The following is an 11,789-nucleotide window of genomic DNA, read 5'->3' on the forward strand; positions in this document are numbered from 1 at the left end:
AAGCTGTGTGGTGACATGTGATGATTGTTACCCAATCTGCCAGATAAGTAGCTGACTGTGTGTAATGCTAGGGAAACCTACTGGGTAATTGATGCACAATGTGAAGGAAGACAAATGCTAGCAGTCAGGTAGCTCATGTTTTCTACACATACCGGTTGCCTGTAGCAGAATGTAATGTAGTGCTGCCTTTGTGTCAGACACATTAATGACGCAATTAGGACTCTACAGGTCACAATAGCCAGTGAAAAATGGATGTTGAAACATACCTACATATGTAGACGCCATAGCTAGACTGACATTTGTAAACCATACATGATGGTGAAAATGAGTGCTGCCTTCACGTCAATTGAAGTTAGCAATGTTGTCCACACATATGTCACATGTGTGTCTGGTTGGTGTGTATGGAAAATGTTCTTGGAAGTGCCATGCCTTGTCGTGATAAATGTGCTCCTTCACATTTAATTGTTACATGCCAGATCTGAGCATGAACCATATTTGTTAAGGACTCAGGTGCCCTCAGCTAACATTTTAGACTGGTATTTATTCACACTTGTGCCCAAATCAGAATAGGGATTGCAGTCCAAAGGTGTGGACTAGGGTACAAACATCTATGTTTGGTGCCAATCAATATTGTTAGGACACATCAATGTATGAAACTGTAACAACATGAGGTATTGCCAAAGTACCTGGCCCTCTGTACCATGTACCTATCAGTCACATATGTGTCATGACCACATAGGCTGTTTGAGTTTGAGAGGTCAGGCAGTCCTCAAGTAACCAGCTTTTGGATGTCTCTCTTGGATGCACCTGATGAGATGAATGCACCCCTATATTGTTGCAGCATACTAATGGAGGTGCATCTTTGCCACCACATGACTGTCCAGGCCACTGCATGTGTGTAGTAGGGTGTGTAACTGTAGCAGGAGACTCATCCGATGTTAATGTTGCGCATGAATTATTCCATGCAGTATGAGCATGTGTGAAAGGGTTTCATTACTCATGTCATTCTCACATTGTCTTTGTAATTGCAATTGTTTGTCAGTGCACGGATTCCGAGTATATTCTTCCTTCCATGCTTTACAGGTGGACCTGCACCGTACACAGTGGGAGAGGTGGCTCATTTTGAGGACCCCCGACACCTACAGTGAGTGTTGCATGTGTGCTATTTTTAATGTTTGCTGGTGATGCATGATGGACTACTGTGTGTTCAACAGATTTCAAGGTTTGATGCGCTGCCCATTCATTAGTATTGTTCCATTATTGGGATTTCAGTAATCACTTCATTTTGAGTTGACCTATGCTTATCCATTTCTCTGATTTTGGGTCTGTAGGCCATTCCTGTAGGGCCCGCTATGGGGAGTGGGGTGAGTCATGTGGAATACACTGGTTAATGTAAGAGTTGCTCTGGGACTTGTCTCGGACTGAGTCTGCTGCTTCCCTAGTTAACGATGGACTGAGTACACTGTAGGTTGGATCTTCCGGGGGCATGTACTTCCACAAGTTGTACTAGAAGTGTGTGGGACTAGAGTGCAACGGCCTAGGTGTACATGCTACTCATGATCATGGGTGTTCTTGCTCCTCTGTGTCTGTAGAAAAATATGCCTCACTGGTAGTATGTGATGTTGGCCTAAGTCAGTACATTTTGACATGTGTGGACCTTGGATAGGACAAGGTTTAGCTGACTCCGATTTGTTGCTAGCCCTTCACTGGTGGTGTGTGTGTGTGTGGAGGCAAAAACATGTTGAGCTTTCTATACACTCCTGGGTGTGCATTGATTATGGGACTGTTGGATGTTCTTCCCAACCCCCCCCTCAAAGTCATCCATGTGTTTGGGAATAGGGTACCTAGGACTGTAGCAACCAGTATGTTACACATACTTGTGACCATTTGAAACTTTGTTTTGAACCTAGTGTACACACTCGGTTATGGCACATGAGTTTATACTAGCAAATCCAATTACAAATCGCAGATATTGAGGGTTGTGACTGTTATCACATACATTGACATATGTAGTCCAGGCAATAGGCGGAGGAGGTGCAGCCATAATGTCAGCTGCATTAGTAATTTTTATGATGAGAAGTTTAGGCTGATGTCACCCATCATGTAGATAATTGTATATGCTGTGTGAGATGCCCTTTGTATGCAGGCTTCCCGTGTACTTCCTCTGAGACTTTCAATGATCTATATGGTGATATGAGCTGTTACAACTACAGTAAAAGTAATTTCCAATTGACCCATTGTGCTATTCCTCCCAATGCATTTCCTATGGTAAATAGTTGCCCTTTCTCTTCACAGATGCAAACATGAGTGCCACACAGAGGCATGAATTTGAGAGGCGGGCCATGAGGTACCGACACATCCTGCAGGTGCAGTCGGGGTTCCGACGGATGGCCCGAAAATACCAGGCGGATCGGGCCTCCGGAGCATGGTGGGCCTCACCACAGGGTGGCCCAACGTTGCCCACTACAGCCACTACCACCACAGCCACCAGTTCTCCCCAAGTGGCCCCAGCAACGGCGGGGACAGTTGTCCCTGCCTCTGCAGCACGACCAGGACCCAGCAATATAAGAGCTGCAGGACAGTCCAGTGGGCTACAATCAACTCCCACACAGAGCACCTCTGCCAGCACACAGACAGCAGCAGCACCTCTAATTGACCCTGCGGCATTCCAGGCTTTAGACCGCAAAATGGACAAGTTAATTCGGAAGGTGGACAAGCTGAGCCAGGATGTGGCGTACATAAAAAAGCGGGTCAGGTCCATCAGGCGGACCCTACGGAGGGCCAACCTCTAGGACTTCTATGGTCTATTTTAATTTATCCCTCCCCTCCCTCCTCTTTCCATTGTATCATGATAGGTGAGTTTTGGGGATTAGTGTTAGGTTAGTATAGGTTGTTAGCTTAGTTAGTGTTAGGGAGGAGGGTGGGGGGTACTTATTCTTTCTATTTTTCATTATTGTGTGGGTGGGTGGGTGAGGGTCAATGTTGGGGTTCCTGTCTGTTTAGAAAATTAAAAAAAAAAAAAAAAAAAAAAATACAGAAAAATATGATTGTTTAGGATAGTATAGTATGTGTGTAGGTTAGTATGTGTTGTCCTGCATGTATCCTGTCTCATAATGGTGGGTGGGGGGGTTGATGTTTAGATCGATTCGTTATATGTGTAGAGTAAGTTTAGCTTAGGTTAGTTAGGGACAGTTGTGGGTTAGGAGTAGTCAGGTTAGATTAGTGTAGGTAAAACTTTTCCCTTAGTTGCCTCTGGTGTGAATACTTATGAATAAATATATAGTTAACCCTTTGCATTATGTGTTAACTGCTACTTGATAATGGCCTTGCCATCAGTGTAGTGATTGTTGTTCTATTACATTTGTGTCCTATGCTACAAACCAAAGAAATAAGAGGTTTAAAATAGCGCCTACCCCTGTGCTAACTTGGTAAGTATCCACCATTTGATAGAACCACCATTTGGAGTTTACATGGATCACAAAGGATTTGTGTTGATGAGTATGTTTTCAACATCACATAGGGGGTCATCCATGACCGCCAGGGCCAACGACCGCAGAAGCACCGCCAACAGGCTGGCGGTGCTTCCGGGGCAATTCTGACAGAAAAGGGAAACCGGCGGTTACCCGCCGGTTTTCCCCTGCCCCAGGGAATCCTCCATCAGCGCCGCCATGGGGATTCTGACCCCCTTACCACCATCCTGTTCCTGGCGGTTTTCACCACCAGGAACAGGATGGTGGTAACGGGTGTCGTGGGCCCCCTAACAGGGCCCCATAAAGATTTTCAGTGTCTGCTTTGCAGACACTGAAAATCGCGATGGGTGCCACTGCACCCGTCGCACCCCTTTGACTCCGCCGGCTCCATTCGGAGCTGGCATCCTCATTGAAGGGGGTTTCCCGCTGGGCCGGTGGGCAGCCTTCTGGCGGTCACCCGCCGGCCCAGCGGGAAAGTCAGAATGACCGCCGCGGTCATTTGACTGCGGTACGGTCTTCTGGCGGTTCCCGCCGCCCGCGGGGGTCAGAATGACCCCCATAGTGTGCTTCCAGACTTGGTATTGTGGAGAATTTTTTAGGTCGGACTGCAGTGTGATGTTCAGGGACATCTTTGTAGATGAGGTGTTGTTAACACTCTTGTCTTCTTGTATCATTACTGACATAGATCATGTGAGCAACAATTCAGCATGACTTCCCTTCTTGGAAGTTTACTCAGAAAGGGTGATTGATGCTGTGTTTAGTTGTGTTTGCTTAGATTAGACTGCATAATTTAATGTTTTAGTATTGCATGGTGCCCACATTCATCAGCCACCATTAGTTGACTGATTGCTATTGATGGAGCATTATTCTGTCCAACACAGCATGATTGTGTGTGGTTTCTCCCTTCATCAGATATTCTCCTCAGGATGGTCAGGCTATGATGCAATCCTGGCCACTGCACAGATGTATCTAACTACATGATGTCAGGACAGTTGTATTGACAAGTTACATGGTTGTCACACAGGCGCTTTTGAGTTATCTACTGCACAGTTGATGTGTCAAATTACACAGACATATTAGGTGTGCAAGTGCTATTTATTGATAGGTGCTGTAGTGCAAAATGTACATTGTCTATGTTTGCTGAGTCCGTTCTAGTGCAATCTTACATGGTGATCCTACAGAAGGGGTGTGGATGATGCTCTGGACATGCTTGGGTGATATTACCAACAGTGCAGAGGGACATGATTTGCCAATTAGTAGGAGAGAGACATTCACTGGCAATGCTGACAAGTCATACAGTGGTTAGCAGAACAGTCATTGAGTATAGTTGTAGTGAGACTGGCATTTGACAATACGTAGGACCTTGGTCGAAGTAGGCCATGGTGCAAGGGACTAGTGCTTCCGGGTACTCTTCCGTGTAAATGTGATCTGTTCCATGTCTTCTTCTGATGTGTGTGTTGCCTGCTTTGTCCTTGTTGTTGATGGTTGTGAAGGGGCAACACACACCTCAGTTTTGGAAGACGTGGAGTCAGACATCCCGGTGACTGCTCCCTGGTAAGTTCTTAAGGGCAGTTCTGCAGCAAGGAGAGCCTGCTGGTTTTTGAGAATAGCAGCTACATCATGATGGTAGGCAGCCAGATCGGCCCTGAGGGAGTCATGATTGCATTCGTGCATGCAGTGGAAAGTTTGGGGTGCGAGGTGTTGTGGCAACTCCCTTACTGCAGTGGTTATTTCCTTTACAGTTTCTTGTAGTCCTTGCAGTATGAATGTTAGGGCTTGCATAGCTGCTGCCTGATCTGCAGATGACATCATGCACGAACGCACCCCCTCAAGGCTGGCTGCCATAGTTTGCATCCCCACCCGCACCTCCTTGGCCAGCTCCCGCTGTACTCCAACTACAGTTCTCTCAAAGCTGGTGCCAGTGTCGTCAGAGTCCTCAGCTGTGTAGGAGCTGGCAGGTCTTGCAATTGGGGTGGTGGGTGGTTCTTCTGTGATGGCTGCTTGTTCTGTGCTCCTCCTTGTGACTGAAGGTGGGGTCTGGAGGGTTTCAATGATTTTTTGGATGGTCTTCTGGGGAATGTTTATGGGCTCGTCATCAGGGAAATCAGGGACAGGCATATCGGCAGGAGATCCATGTTCCTCTGCAATGAAACAGGGTACAATTAGTGTGTCTGTGTTGTGACAATTTTTACGTAACATGCCAGCCTTTTAATGAATTTACTTTGTGATCTTGTTTGGTATTGGTATCTGCTGTCCTTCATATGGGCATTGTTATAGGCCTATGGCCCACCTGTGTGTCACATGTATGATATTGAGTTATCAGACTTGTTTGCCTAATCGCCTCTAGGTGTTGCTTTGTACCAAATAGGGAATAGCCATCTTTTTGTCCTACTCGACCCTCCGTGTATATCCATTCTTATGGTGAGACCTTTCACTGGCTGTGGGTGTTCTGATTGCCCTGGCAGCACACTTGCCTCTCAGGACCTGCCCCAATCCCTGATTGTTCACATTGACTTTAATGTAATTGACATGTGGCATATCCTATGCATGGCAATGTTATGATGTGATATGGATGTAGACATTGTTAATGTGTCCTGTTGATGTTGGGTAATGTGTGTTTGATTGGATTGCCCTGATTATCGTATCAGTGTCCTATTTGGTCCTCTGACTGTGCAGGTGTATTTCAGTGACCAGTTCCATGTGTCCCCTCCTCAATGCTGTTGTCTGAGCAGTATGACATTTGTGATGTTGCCTTGTTAGCCAGGCATGGGAAGGACCCTGACATATGCAGCATGTGTGTGTCCTTAGTGCTGTGTCGCTCCTATTGCTGTTTACTTTGGCTGATGTATGTGACAACTATGGGCATTGGCATTTGCGTGTACTGGGGCCTTTGTCTTGTTTCAGGAGATTGTTGCAGATGTCATCCTCACCCCCTAATTTAGGTATGTATGTTCCATGGGGAGGTTACTGCCATTGGCTACTATAGCTGCACAGAGATCAGAGGTGGTAGAGTCAACTGTTGTTGCAGTTACATTGCAGTTTTTGTTTTGGCTAGAGGATTGCTGATAGGGCCCTAGTTAATGTAGGAGATATTTTGGCTGACGAGTGCCAGGATGTAAGTTTGACGAAGTGGCCTTCCCTCCTGTCGAGGCTTTCCCTTTGCTCCATTGTTGGCATGACAGGATGCCCCCATGGGACTGTTGTTGGTGTTGTGTTATGTTGTGCCCCAGCTTCTGTTTGTGCAGGCCATGCCCCCCTGCCATACCCCTTTACCCATGCCACTCCATGTATATGATGACTTACATGCAATGTGTAGTAGGTATTTCCCCCCTGCTTACAGTCAACATTATTGTATTTTAAATCCCCATGCGACTTACCCTGCATGTGCGTTGTCTCTTGCTAGTCTGCACTGTCCTGTCCTTGAATCCCTGTGACGATCTCCTCGGGGATGACGGCTGCGACCATCTCCTCCATGTGGTCCGGGGCCTCCTGCTGTGCTGGACTCCCACCTCCAGTCTGCAGTGCTGCCTTCCTGTTCCTGGCCATTTTTTCCTTTGTCCTACTTTTGCAGTCATGCCAGCGTTTCTTACACTCTGTGACTGTCCTGCGTACTTCAGCCACACTGTTGATCTTGTCAACAATTTGTTGCCATATGGCCTCTCTCCTACTGATTGGCAACTTAGAGGTGATGAACAGTTGGTGCTGGTGTTCCGTCACCTCTTTAACCAGAATTTCCTGCTCCTCTGCACTGAAGCGACACTTTTTTTTTTCTATATATGTCCTGGTTCTTGTATGGATCATCCTGGCTGGTTCCTGGTCTGCTGTCATCTTCCTGGGGTCTGTAGTGGCATCTGGGATCCATTTTGGCTCTCCTCTGCTGAAAGGGTAGTGTTCGCGGGTATTTTTGATGCTATTGCGTCAAAGAAACGGCGCATATCCGGGTTGCGGTGTCGTAAATCGACCCACAGTCATTTACGCCGTGTTAATGTGGTTTTCCTTTACGACTTGACGCCACGATGTGCGTAAAAGAAAATGACTCCCACCTGTTGATTGCGAAAGTATAAATTTGACACCCGCACGGCGCTACGAAATGACGTTAGCCGCGGTCAAATTTTTGACACAAAACTGCGGCAGCGTAGTTTTGCGTCAAAAAGTATAAATACGGCCCTCAATGTTTATCCAAATTACAAGACAGTTGTTTAACTAATCACCAGACTCTCATATCTAAATGTGAAATACCCACACACAACATAAAAGATCCAAGTTATTGGAAGCTAAACACCACAACTTTACAAGATGAAGAGATTATTGCATCATTTAAATGTCAATACCAGATATGGCAAAAGAAAAAGGGAGAATTCCAAAACTTGACCTTGTGGTGGGATTTTATTAAACAACAATGTAAACTTTTTTTCACTCACATTAGGAAACAAAAAGCAAAAAAAAAAAAAAGGAAAGAGCTTTTTGATTTAAACGAAAAATTGGTGCTGTTGGGGGAAATGGAGGATGCAGGGGTAAATGTAAAGAACCATGTAATTGAGACTAAAAATGCAATTAGAAAATGGTATCTGCAAAAAGGGAAAGATACCATCTTCAATTCCAGAGTGAAAGAATACGAACAAAACGAAAAATGTAATGCTTTCTTCTTTAAAAAAAAAAAAAGAACTAAATAACACCCTGTTTTCTTCCTTACAAAATTTTGAAGGTAAACAAACATCTGACATAATGAAATGTTAAATCATACACATGCTTTTTTTCCAAAATATATCAAGAGAAAGAGATTGAAGAAAACATCTGTGAAGATTTCCTGGAGGATATCAAAGAAACTCTCACAAAAAAAGAGTCACAATCCTTTTTAAGCAAACCTTTTGATGGACAAGAACTTTTTGAAGTCTTGTCCAAGGCCCCCACAAATTCATCCCCTGGCCTGGATGGGCTCCCATGGGAGTTCTATAAAGTTTTTTGGGGTACCATTGCACAGGATTTCATGCAAATGCTGGCAGAGGCAATTTTAAACAATAATTTACCGGTGTCTTTTTTTACAGGGAACAGTAACCCTTTTACACAAGAAAGGAGAAAAACAAAATCTCAACAATTGGAGACCAATCACTCTGTTGAATGTGGATAGTAAAATGTTCAGCAAGCTTTTAACTAACAGAATAAAAAAAGTTTTATCCTCTGTAATACACCCAGACCAGACATTTGCAGTGCCAGGGAGGAAAGTCTGGGACAGCCTTATAACAATAAGGGATGTAATATGGTTGGCGGTAAAAAAATGACTCACCATTGGGAGTTCTATCTTTAGATCTTCAAAAGGCCTTTGACAGCATTTCAAATTCCTACATGTTTAAAGTTTTTTTTAAAATGGGCTTCCCACATCATTTCACCCAAATGATTCAAATGCTTTATGATAATGCTGCAAGTTCCTTTCAAATAAATGTTTTTTTTACAGATTAAGTTCCAATTAAATCAGGGGTCAGACAAGGGTGTCCCCTCTCACCAGCACTCTTCATCTGTGCTTTGGAACCTTTGCTGTCCACCCTAAGAAAAGACAAGGTGATAAAAGGGATTTTTGTTCCAGGAGCAGGGGGAACCCCTGTAAAATGCATTGCATACATGGACAACATAACAGTCCTATGTCCGGACATTCAATCTGTAAGAACAACAATTTTTCATGTTAAAAATTTTTCTCAAGCCTCAGGACTTAAACTTCACATGGAGAAAAGTAACTGTTTAACAATAGGAAGATGGGACAATCTAGCCAAAATGCAAGTAAACACAACTACACAACCAATACAAGTACTGGGGGTTCTCTTTTCCAAAGACACCTCAGGTTCAGTTAATTGGGATTCTGTTATAAACAAAAAACAGCACAGCAGAAGTTGGGGTTGTGGAAAACTAGATCCTTAACCCTAGTGGGGAAAATTTTAGTAATAAAAGCGGTAATTCTACCTTTAATCCTCTACTATGCTATGATTTTCCCTCCACAGAAGCTGATTTTAAATAAATTACAGAAACTGTTGTGCATCTTTTTTTGGTCATCCAAAATGGAAAAAATAAAGAGAGAAATTGTGTTTAAATCAATAAACAATGGAGGGAAAGATTTACTGAATTTGTACCATTTTACCATGACGAATTACACGTTTCTTTGTCTAAACGCAATAAAAGAAAAAAGAAATATAACATCATGTTTTGTTAAATACAATATTTTCAGAAAATTTTAACTTTTACTTACAGAGAATGCCATCCCAAATGCCTTTTTTGTCCCTAGGATGTATAATGTGATTGACTCTTTTCTAAAAAAAATCTAAAACAGTTGAATTTGGACATTGATGATTTTGCCAACAAAAAGACTTTTAAAGCAGCCATCAAGAGGACTGAGATTCTTTCTCCAGCAAACAATCTCAACGAGGAGCAGTCAAAGAAAGCATGGAAGAAAACCAACCACACGGAGCTGACAAACAGCCAAAAGGACTTATGTTGGCTAACCATACATAAAGGACTTCCTTTAAAGAGCTTTCAACACAACAGAGGCCTGTCAGCAACACCAAGATGCCCAAGGGAGAATTGCCACGCGGATGAGACGGTTTTGCATTTTCTTTGGAACTGTACTTTTGCTCAAAAGACCTGGAAAACAATTGGACCCTTGATAAAAGGGATATCGGGACAAAGATCCATAGACTATGAACTTATTCTTTATGGCATTTCCTCTTCCTTGACAAGTACAAAAGAACTTTTACTATGGAAAATTGTTTCATGCATTAAAGAAGGGTTATGGATCACTAGAAATCTAGGAATATACCAACATAAACAGTTTACAATTAAAGATTGTATTAAAATAAGTTTAGATAAATTAATGATCTATTATTGGGTTAATTATAAAACATATGGTAAAGAAGAAGCAGAAAAAATATGGAAACCAAAAAATTGGAAAGATTGGGTTTCCTAAAAAACAAAATCACTGCTTAAATTTAAATGTGTGTTAAATCTTGACTCATCATAAAGGTGTCACCACCTGTATGTAAATTGAAAATTTGACACAAGTTAATGTTGAAATTGTATTTTGAATTTTTTGTTAACTTGGCATGGACCTAAAAGATAAAGGCATGACAAGTCCAATGTATCACCACCCGTATGGTTCGGGATTGGTTAAAATGTAAATATGCACTAAAAATTCAATAAAGACTATTTTTACAAAAAAAATAAAAATCTGTTCTTATCAGTTTAATATTTGATACGTCCTCTATCTGGGGACCATATATTAAATTGATTTTTGGAACAGGGAGATGGAATAGGAGCTTGCTCTGTCCACTCCACGCATCAACCTGGTATTGCAGTACCTCCAGGAATGGTGCACTTCCCCACCCGGGGAAAAACATGCTGTTGAAAAAAAAGATGCAAAAGTAGCATTTCACTGGCTTTCTGTAAAGTGGCGCTAATGTCTTTGGGTGTAAATAAAACCAACCTGGCCACTTTGTGGCAGCCGTGTCTTGTTTTATTTATTTATTTAATTATTTATTTCGTTTTAGCCCTTTCTTGATCTACCGTGTTTTCAGCAAGTGAGGAGGAGCGAGATAGGAACAGGAAGGAAGGAAGAAAGAAAGAGAGAAAGAGAGAGAGATAGCTCGATCTGTGGCAGAACAGAAGAGTTGGACACTGTCCATGTCTTCTCTGGGTAGAAGGAAGAGGCAGAGTCCTTTTCCTTCTTTGCCCGCCCCCCGCCCGGCCACAAACAGGCGAGCCTTATCTATAGGCCTAAGCTACAGGGCAACAGAGTCCTGGGTAAGCGAGGGTGAGGTGCCGGCCACTTGCTGCCAGGGTGCTGTCCAGGGTGGCCAGGCCTTCCGACCAAGGGGCTGGACGCAGTGGACAGGAAGGGGAGGGGCATGCAAAAACTAGAAACTGGGCAACGTGGGTATGCTAATGGATGCATAATGAGGCGACTGCTGAGGATTCTGAGAGCCGGAAGACCCCCCCCCCCCCCCACCCCGACGCCAGGGCCTCTTTTTCCTTTTGTCACTGGCTGAGCTCTTGCCAAGAGATGGAGAAAAGAGGCGAAAGGCCCGTGAACGGCCAAGGAAAGGACGACGCCAGCCTGAGTCAGCCAGGGAGACCGGCCGGTGAGGTGAGAATTCTGGCCCCTTTTTGGGTTATCGCTTCTCTGTCTTTTGGCTAAGATCATTAGGTAGGTTCTCCTATCCTGCTCATCATAGCTTTAGGACAGACCCAGATCCCCAGAGCTTGAAGGTGCTGGGCCTGTGTTCCTTGGCATGTCACTGACAGGTTAAGAGGGGAGGGGTCCAGGTAGACCTCTGTGGA

General features: G+C 43.9%; 1 pseudogene; it reads left to right on the forward strand.

The window, feature by feature from the left end:
• Window positions 1–10,654: 10,654 nt before the first annotated feature.
• LOC138297598 (U2 spliceosomal RNA) lies at window positions 10,655–10,832 on the forward strand (annotated as a pseudogene).
• The last annotated feature ends 957 nt before the right edge of the window (window positions 10,833–11,789 follow it).

This window comes from Pleurodeles waltl, chromosome 5, assembly GCF_031143425.1.
Source record: "Pleurodeles waltl isolate 20211129_DDA chromosome 5, aPleWal1.hap1.20221129, whole genome shotgun sequence".
Taxonomy (NCBI): Eukaryota; Metazoa; Chordata; class Amphibia; order Caudata; family Salamandridae; genus Pleurodeles; species Pleurodeles waltl.